The sequence below is a fragment of the Coenobita brevimanus genome, unplaced genomic scaffold (assembly GCF_032717465.1).
Source record: "Coenobita brevimanus isolate Jiangsu-jjx unplaced genomic scaffold, ASM3271746v2 jjx.HiC_scaffold_3718, whole genome shotgun sequence".
Lineage (NCBI taxonomy): Eukaryota > Metazoa > Arthropoda > Malacostraca > Decapoda > Coenobitidae > Coenobita > Coenobita brevimanus.
The window spans coordinates 3,802,749-3,812,364 of NW_027644770.1; positions in this window are offsets into that span (position 1 = coordinate 3,802,749).

A 9,616-nucleotide genomic window follows, 5' to 3' on the forward strand; every position below is an offset into this window, starting at 1 on the left:
GTGTGTGTGTGTTCTACTTAACTGCTGCTTAAGATCAAGTTCCACTTAAGTGCCACTCAAGTTCCACTCAAGTGGCACTTAAGTGGACCTTGAACATTAAGTGACACTTAAGTAGAACACTTCCACATAGGTGCCACCTGAGTGCCACTTGAGGCACTTAAGTTGGCACTTAAACTGGGACAAGTTGGGAACTAAGTTGGCACTTGAGTTGGGACTTTAGTTGGAACTTGAGATGGGTCTTTAAGTTTGCGCTTGAGTTCGGTCATAGGTTGGCACTTGAGCTGGGACATAAGTTGGTGCTTGAGTTGGGACTTAAGTTGGCGCTTGAGTTGGGATTTAAGTTGGCGTTTGAGTTGGAACTTAAGTTGAGGCTTAAGATGGGACCTAAGATGGCGCTTGAATTGGGACTTAAGTTGGCGCTTGAGTTGTGACTTAAGTTGGTGCTTGAGTTGGAACTTAAGTTGGCGCTTGAGTTGGAACTTAAGTTGGCGCTTGAGTTGGGACTTAAGTTCGCGCTTGAGTTGGGACTTAAGTTCGCGCTTGAGTTGGGACTTAGGTTGCCGCTTGAGTTGGGAATTAAGTTGGAGCTTGAGTTGGAACCCAAGTTGGCGCTTGAGTTGGAACCCAAGTTGGCGCTTGAGTTTGGACCAGAGTTGGCATTTGAGTTCGCACTTGTGTTGTCACTTGAGTTGGCACTGATGTTGTCACTTGAGTTGGGAGTTACGTTTGCGCTTAAGTTACAATATAAGTTGGCTCTTTAGTTGGCACTTAAGTTAGTTCTTAAGTTGGCACTTACGTTGGCACTTGAGTTGGATCTTACGTTGAAACTTACGTCGGCACTTGGGTTGGCGCTTACGTTGGCACTTATGTTGGCACTTGAGTTGGAGCTTACGTTGTCACTTGAGTTGGGACCTATGCTGACCATTGAGTTGTGATTAAGCTGATGCTTGAGTTGGGACTGAGGTTAGCGCTTGAGTTGAGACATGGGTTGGCACTTGAGTTGGGATTAATATTCGTACTTGAGTTGGCACGTTGTCACTTGAGTTGGCACTTAAGTTAATTCATGAGTTGGGACTTAAGTTGGCACTTGAGTTGTAACTTATGTTGGCACTTGAGTTGGGAATTCATTTGAAGCTTGAGTTGATACTTAACTTGCTGCTTGAGTCGAGACTAAGTTACCGCTTGATTTATGACTTGAGTTGGTACTTGTGTTAAGACTTAAGTTGGTATTTGCGTTTGGTACCTGAGTTGAGACCTGAGTTGGTGCTTGAGTTTTGACCCAAGTTCGCACTTAAGGTTTCACCTGAGTTGGGATTAATGTTGGTGCTTGAGATGCAGCATAAGTTGGCGCTTGAGTTGGGACTTGAGTTGACTCGTGAACTGAGACTTAAATTGGTGCTTGAGTTGTAACTTACGTTGGCACTTGAGTTGTAACTTACGTTGGCACTTGAACTGGGACTACAGTTGGTGCTTGAGTTTTAACTTACGTTGGCACTTCAGTTGGTGCTTGAGTTGGGACTTCAGTTTGAGCTTAAGTTGGGACTTAAGTTGGTTCTTGGATTGGGACAAGTCGGCGCTTGAGTTGGGACTTATGTTGGCGCTTGAGTTGAGACCTTATTTAGCGCTTGAGTTGGGACTTAAGTTAGCGCTTGAGTTAGGACTTGAGCTCGTACTTGTGTTAGGATTTAAGTTGGTACTTGTGTTTGGACCCAAATGGTACCTGTGTTGGGATTTGAGTTGACACTTGAGTTTGAACTTTTGGTGGTACTTGAGTTGGGATTTAAATCGGCTCTTGTGTTGGATTTAAGTTGGCACTTGTTTTAGGACTTAAGTTGGCACTTGTTATAGGACTTAACTTGGTATTTAAGTCGGAGCTTTAGTTAACATATGAATTGACACTTACGTCAACACGTGAGTTTGCACTTAAGTTGGCATTTGCGTTTGCACGTAAGTTGGCATTTGAGTTTTCTCTTAAGTTGGCATTTGAGTTGACACTTAAGTTGGCACTTGAATTGGCACTCACGTTAGCACTTATCATTTACGTTAGCACTTTATTTGGCACTTAAGTTGGCAGTTAAGTTTGGACTTAAGTTGGCACTTGAGTTGGGACTTAAGCTGGTGTTTGAATTGGAACTTAACTTGGTACTTGAGTTGGGACCTAAGGTCGCCCTTTAGTTGGGACTAAAGATGGCGCTTGAGTTGGTACTTAAGTTTGCGCTTGAGCTGAGACATGTTGGCGCTTGAGTTGGGACTTAAACTGTCACTTGAGCTGAGATCCAAGTTGGCGCTTGTGTTTGGACCTGAGTTGGCATTTGAGTAGGCACTTATGTTGTCACTTGAGTTGGCACTTGTGTTGTCACTTGAGTTGGGAGTTATGTTTGCGCTTGAGTTGCAACATAAGTTGGCGCTTTAGTTGGCACTTAAGTTAGCGCTTGAGTTGGCAATTCCGTTGGCACGAGTTGGAGCTTACGTTGGCACTTACGTTGGCACTTGAGTTGGAGCTTACGTTGGCACTTACGTTGGCACTTGAGTTGGAGCTTACGTTGGCACTTAACTTGGAGCTTACGTTGGCACTTGAGTAGGGACCTATGCTGACCCCTGAGTTGTGATTAAGCTGGTGCTTGAGTTGGGACTAAGGTTGGCGCTTGAGTTGAAACATGGGATGGCACTTGAGCAATGCTGGGAATAGCGCCGCTACTATTTTAATAGCGATGGTGGTAACGCCATTACTTTTCTTAGCCAGTAGCGGAATTGAGAGCGCCGCTACTTTTTGGCTGTACTCACGCGTTACCGCGCTCCTCACTACTCACGCGACGAATACAGTCCGGAGTCGTGAGTACATACAGATATGCCGACGGTTTGGTTGTATTTATTAATGACGAAAAATACTACTTTCGTCAATTCTGTCAATTAAGGATGTTTGTTCTACATTACATCAGTAATTTATTAAACTATATATATTATTTATTAGTAATTGTGCAATAATTAGACAGGAAGTTGCTAGTTAATTATCGATCATTTAAATTAAGTAGGCCTAAAGATAAATAAGGATGTCAGCTAGATGTAGGCAATGCTAACACACACACACACACACACACACACCTCTAACTATTCCCGTCTCTAACTTGCGCTCTGTCCCTCACTCTCTCTTTCAGACTAATTCTTACGCACTACGTTATTATTTCGTAAAAGTATGTTACTTTCAGTTTAAGGTAATGGAAAAAACATTGCCATTGTATAGCCTTTAACAGAAAGCCCCAGTTCATTTTTACTCTCGTTTTCGTATATATCTTAAATGAGTATCATTGAAAATATAATAAATCTATATAATATGTATCAATGGTAGGCTACATTTTTTTGCCTGTTACTTACGTATGTTACTTTCAGTAGGTATACTAGGTAACAGTGTAAAAGAGCATTTGTTACATTATACAGTAAATAGCTTATTTCCTGTACCTTCGGCTCTAAGCTTCATTAAAGTGACACCGACATGTATGATTTTATTTATTCAGTATAAGTGTATACTGACATTACTGGTACACAACATAACCACTCAGACTGACTAATATTATCAAAACAGTATATAGTGTATTGCTATATCACAGATTTTTGTTAACCTTTCCTTCGTGTACGTTTTTCTTATCCAAAGCAGCAGGAGCGGGAGCACCGCTACATTTCGTATCAAGTAGCGAAACCAGTAACGCCACTACTTTTTCAGGCTAGTAACGGGAATGGGAGCGCCGCTACTTTTTATTAGTAGCGTTCCCAGCACTGCTGATGAGGATATTTGCTTTGAAGATGTTCTGACTCTCCTTCCTCAAAGAATGGGATATTTTACAGTCAGACTCCCTCTCTTCCTTCTCTCTCTCTCTCTCTCTCTCTCTCTCTCTCTCTCTCTCTCTCATCTTTTGTCTGCCTGTCTTGAACCTTTGTGGGAACGACCTTGCTTCACCTTACGTCTCAGGGTAACTCCTTCTTTCCTTTCCTTCCATTCTTCCTTAATTCCTTCCTTCCTTTCCTCGACGTCTCTTTCTTTCCTTGTTTCCCCTTCCTCACTTTTTCCCATCCAGTTCCCTTTTCCTCTTCCTAATTCTTTTCACCATTTCCACTCCTTTTCCTTCCTTTCTTTTCACCTCCTTCCATATTCTCCTTCCCAGTTCTTTTCAGCATTTCCTCCCTTCCTTCCATTTTCTCCTTCGCCCCCTCTTTCTCTCCCCTCCTTGCCCGTCCTCGTACCCTCTCCTCTCCCCCCCTACGACTCCCCCTTCCTCTCCTCCCTCTACTCCTCCCCCTCCTCTCTTCACAGGGGCCAATTTAAATCCCAACTCAAGTTCCAACTAAAGTTCAAACTCAAGTGCCAACTCATGTCCCAACACAGGTACCAAACGCAAGTACCAACTTAAGTCTTAACACAAGTACCAACTCAAGTCATAACTCAAGCGCTTAGTCCCAACTCAAGCGCCAACCTAGTCTCAACTCAAGTGCCAATGTAAGTTACAAATCAAGTGCCAACTTAGGTCTCAACTCATGAATCAACTTAAGTGCCAACTCAAGTGACAACGTTTCAACTCAAGTACGAACATTAATCCCAACTCAAGTGAAACCTTAAGTGCCAACTCAAGTGCCAACTTGGGGCAAAACTCAAGCGCCAACGTAGGTCCCAACTCAAGTGCCAACCCATGTCTCAACTCAAGCGCCAACCTTAGTCTCAACTCAAGCACCAGCTTAATTACAATTCAAAGGTCAGCATAGTTCCCAACTTAAGTGCCAAGGTAAGCTCCAACTCAAGTGCCAGTGTAAGCTCCAACTCGTGCCAACGTAAGTGCCAACTCAAGAGATAACTTACGTGCCAACTCGTGACAACACAATAGCCAATTCAAGTGACATCATAAGCGTAAACTCAAGGGACAAAATAAGTGCCAACTCAAATGCTAACTCAGGTCCAAACTCAAGCGCCAACTTAGATCCCAGCTCAAGTGACAACTAAAGTCCCAACTCAAGCGGCAAGAAGTCTCATCTCAAGCGCAAGCTTAAGTACCAACTCAAGCGCCACATTTAGTCCCAATTAAAGGGCGAACATTGGTCCCAACTCAAGCACCAACTTAAGTTCCATTTCAAGCAGCAGCTTAAGTCCCAACTCAAGTGCAAACTTAAGTCCAAACTTAACTGCCAACGTAAATGCCAAATAAATTGCTAACGTAAATGATAAGTGCAAACTTGTGTGCCAATTCAAGTGCCAACTTAAGTGCCAACTCAAATGCAAACTGAAGAGAAAACTCAAATGTCAACTTAACTGGAAACGCAAATGCTACCCTAAGTGCAAACGCGAATGCCAACTTAAGTGCAAACGCAAATCCCAACTTAAGTGCAAACTCACTTGGTGACGTAAGTTTCAGTTCAAATAACTAAAGCTCCGACTCAAGTGCCAAATTAAGTCCCAAAATAAGTGCCAACTTAAGTCCTATAACAAGTGCCAACTTAAGTCCTAAAACAAGTGCCAACTTAATTCCAACACAAGCGCCAATTCAAATCCCAACTCAAGTACCACCTAATGATCAAACTCGTGTCAATTCGTCCCAACACAGGTACCACTTGGGTCCAAACACAAGTACCAACTTAAGTCCTAACACAAGTACGAGATCAAGTCCTAACTCAAGCGCTAACTTAAGTCCCAACTTAAGCGCCAACTAAGGTCTCAATTCAAGCGCCAACTTAAGTAACAAGTCAAGTGTAAACTTGTCCCAATCCAAGCACCAACTTTAGTCCCAACTCAAGCACCAACTGAAGTCCCAACTCAAGCACTAACTGAAGTCCTAACTCAAGCACCAACTAAAGTCCCAACTCAAGTGCCAACGTAAGTTACAAATCAAGTGCCAACGCAAGTAACGACTCAAGCACCAACATAAATCTCAAATCACGAGTCAACTCAAGTCCCAACTCATGCGCCAACTTATGCTGCATCTCAAGCACCAACATTAATCCCAACTCAAGTGAAACCTTAGTGCCAACTTGGGTAAAAACTCAAGCGCCAACGTAGGTCCAAGCTCAAGCGCGAACTTAAGTCCCAACTCAAGCGTTCCAACATAAGTCTCAACTCAATTGCAAACTTAAGCCGCAACCCAAGCGCGACCTTAAGTCCCAAGTCAAGCGCCAACTTAAGTCCCAACTCAAGAGCGAACTTTGAGTCCTAACTCAAGCGCCAACTTAAGTCCCAAATTAAGCGCCAACTTAAGTCCGAACTCGAGCGCTAACCTAAGTCCCAACTCAAGCGAAAACTTAATTCCCAACTCAAGTGCCAACTTAAGTCCTAACTTAAGAGCCAACCTAAGTCCCAATTCAAGTACCAACTTAAGTCCCAACTCAAGCGACAACCTAAGTCCCAATTCAAGCGCCAACCTAAGTCCCAACTCAAGCGCCAAAGTAGGTCCAAACTCAAGCACCAACTTAAGCCCCAACTCAAGCGCCAACTTAAGTCCCAACTCAAGCACCAACTTAAGTCCTAACACAAGCACCAACCTAAGTCCCAACTCAAGCGCCAACTTAGGTCCCAACTCAAGCGCCAACCTAAGTCTCAACTCAAGTGCCAAAGTAGCTCCGAACTCAAGCACCAACTTAAGTCCCAAATGAAGCACCAACTTAAGTCCCAACTGAAGCACCAACTTAAGTCCCAACTCAAGCGCCAACGTAAATCCTAACTCAAGCGCCAACTTAAGCCCCAACTCAAGCGCCAACTTAAGTAAAAACTCAAGCGCCAACCTAAGTCCTGACTCAAGCGCGAACTTTGAGTCATAACTCAAGCACCAACTTAAGTCCCAAATCAAGCGCCAACTTAAGTCCCAACTCAAACGCCAACCTAAGTCCCAACTCAAGCGAAAACTTAAGTCCCAACTCAAGCGCCAACTTAAGTCCTAACTCAACCGCCAAACTATTTCCCAACTCAAGCACCAACTTAAGTCCCAACTCAAGCGACAACCTAAGTCCCAACTCAAGCACCAAAGTAGATCCCAACTCAAGCCCCAATTCAAGTGCCAACTTAAGTCCCAACTCAAGCACCAACTTAAGTCCCAACACAAGCACCAACCTAAGTCCCAATTCAAGCGCCAACTTAAGTCCCAACACAAACACCAACCTAAGTCCCAACTCAAGCGCCAACTTAAGAACCAACTCAAGCACCAACGTAAGTCCCAACACAAGCACCAACATAAGTCCCAATTCAAGCGCCAACTTAAGTCCCAACTGAAGCGCCAACTTAAATTCCAACTCAAGCGCCAACTTAAGTCCCAACTCAAGCGCCAACTTAAGTCCCAACTCAAGCGCCAACCTAAGCCCAAACTCAAGTGCCAAAGTAGCTCCCAACTCAAGCACCAACTTAAGTCCCAACTCAAGCGCCAACATAAGTCCCAATTCAAGCGCCAACTTAAGTCCCAACTGAAGCGCCAACTGAAATTCCAACTCAAGCGCCAACTTAAGTCCCAACTCAAGAGCCAATTTAAGTCCCAACTCAAGTGCCAACTTAAATTCCAACTCAAGCGCCAACTTAAGTTTCAACTCAAGGGCCAACTTAAGTCCCAACTCAAGCGCCAACTAAAGTCCCAACTCAAGCGCCAACTTAGTTCCAACTTGTCCCAATTTAAGTGCCAACTTAAGTGCCTAAAGTGGCATTCAGATGGCACCTATCCGGAAGAGTTCTCCTTAAGTTCCACTAAGTTCAAGTTCCACTTAAGTGGTACTTAAGTGGTACCTAAGTGGAACTTAAGTGCAACTTAAGTGCCACTTAAGTGCAACTTATGTGCCACTTAAGTGCAACTTATGTGCCACTTAAGTGCCACTTAAGTGCCACTTAAGTGCAACTTAAGTGCCACTAAAGTGCCACTTAAGTGCCACTTAAGTGCCACTTAAGTGCAACTTAAGTGCAACTTAAGTGCCACTTAAGTGCAACTTAAGTGCCACTTACGTGTAACTTAAGTGCCAATTAAGTGCAACTTAAGTGCCACTTAAGTGCCTCTTATGGGCCACTTAAGTGCCTCTTAAGTGCCACTTAAGTGCCACTTAAGTTCCACTTAAGAACCACTTAAGAGGAACTTGAGTGGAACTTGAGTGGAACTTCAGTGGCACTTAAGTGGAACTTGAACTTAAGAGGCACTTAAGTAGAAAACTTCCATATAGGTGCAATCTGAGTGCCACTTGAGGCGCTTGAAGTTGGCACTTAAATTGGGAGAAGTTTGAACTAAGTTCGCACTTGACTTGGGACTTTAGTTGGCGCTTGGGTTGGGACTTAAGTTGGCGCTTGAGTTGGGATTTAAGTTGGTGCTTGAGTTGGGACTTAAGTTGGCGCTTGAGTTGGGACTTTAGTTGACTCTTGAATTGGGACTTAAGTTGGCGTTTGAGTTGGGACTTAGGTTGGCACTTGAGTTGGGACTTAAGTTGGCGTTTGAGTAGGGACTTAAGTTGGCGCTTGAGCTAGGACTTAAGTTGGCGCTTGAGCTGGGACTTAAGTTGGCGCTTGAGTTGGGACTTAAGTTGGCGCTTGAGTTGGGACTTAAGTTGGCGCTTGAGTTGAGACGTATTTTAGAGCTTGAGTTGGGACTTAGGTTGGCGCCTGAGTTGGACATAAGTTGGCGCTTGAGTTGGAACTTAAGTACGCGCTTGAGCTGAGATCTACATTGGCGCTTGAGTTTTGACCTAAGTTGGCACTTAAGGTTTCAATTGAGTTGGGATCAATGTTGGTGCTTGAGATGCAGCGTAAGTTGGCGCTTTAGCTGGGACTTGAGTTGACTTGTGAACTGGGACTTAAGTTGGTGCTTGAGTTGTAACTTACGTTGGCACTTGAGTTGTGACTTACGTTGGCACTTGAGTTGGGACTTCAGTTGGTACTTGAGTTGGGACTTCTGTTGGTGCTTGAGTTGGAACTTAAGTTGGTGCTTGGATTGGGACAAGTTGGCGCATGAGTTTTGATCTTAGTTGGCACTTGAGTTGGGACTTAAGTTAGCGCTTGAGTTAGGACTTGAGCTCGTACTTGTGTTAGGACTTCAGTTGGTACTTGTGTTTGGGCCCAAGTAGTACCTGTGTTGGGACTTGGGTTGACACTTGAGTTTGAGCTATAGTTGGTACTTGAGTTGGGATTTAAATTGGCGCTTGTGTTGGATTTAAGTTGGCACTTAATTTGGGACTTAATTTGGCACTTTGGTTGGAGCTTAACATTTGAATTGGCACTTACGTCACCACGTGAGTTTGCACTTAAGTTGGCATTTAAGTTGGCATTTGAGTTTTCTCTTAAGTTTGCATTTGAGTTGGCACTTAAGTTGGCACTTGAACTGGCACTCACATTTGCACTTATCATTTACGATAGCACTTTATTTGGCACTTAAGTTGGCAGTTAAGTTTGGACTTAATGTGGCGTTTGAGTTGGGACTTAAGCTGGTGCTTGAATTGGAACTTCAGTTGATGCTTGATTTGAGACGTAAGCTCGCCCTTTCGTTGGGACTAAAGATGGTGCTTGAATTGGGACTTGAGTTTTCGCTTGAGATGAAACATGATGGAGCTTGAGTTGGGACTTAAGTTGTAACTTAAGCTAAGACCCAAGCTGGCGCATGAGTTTGGACCTGAGTTGACGTTT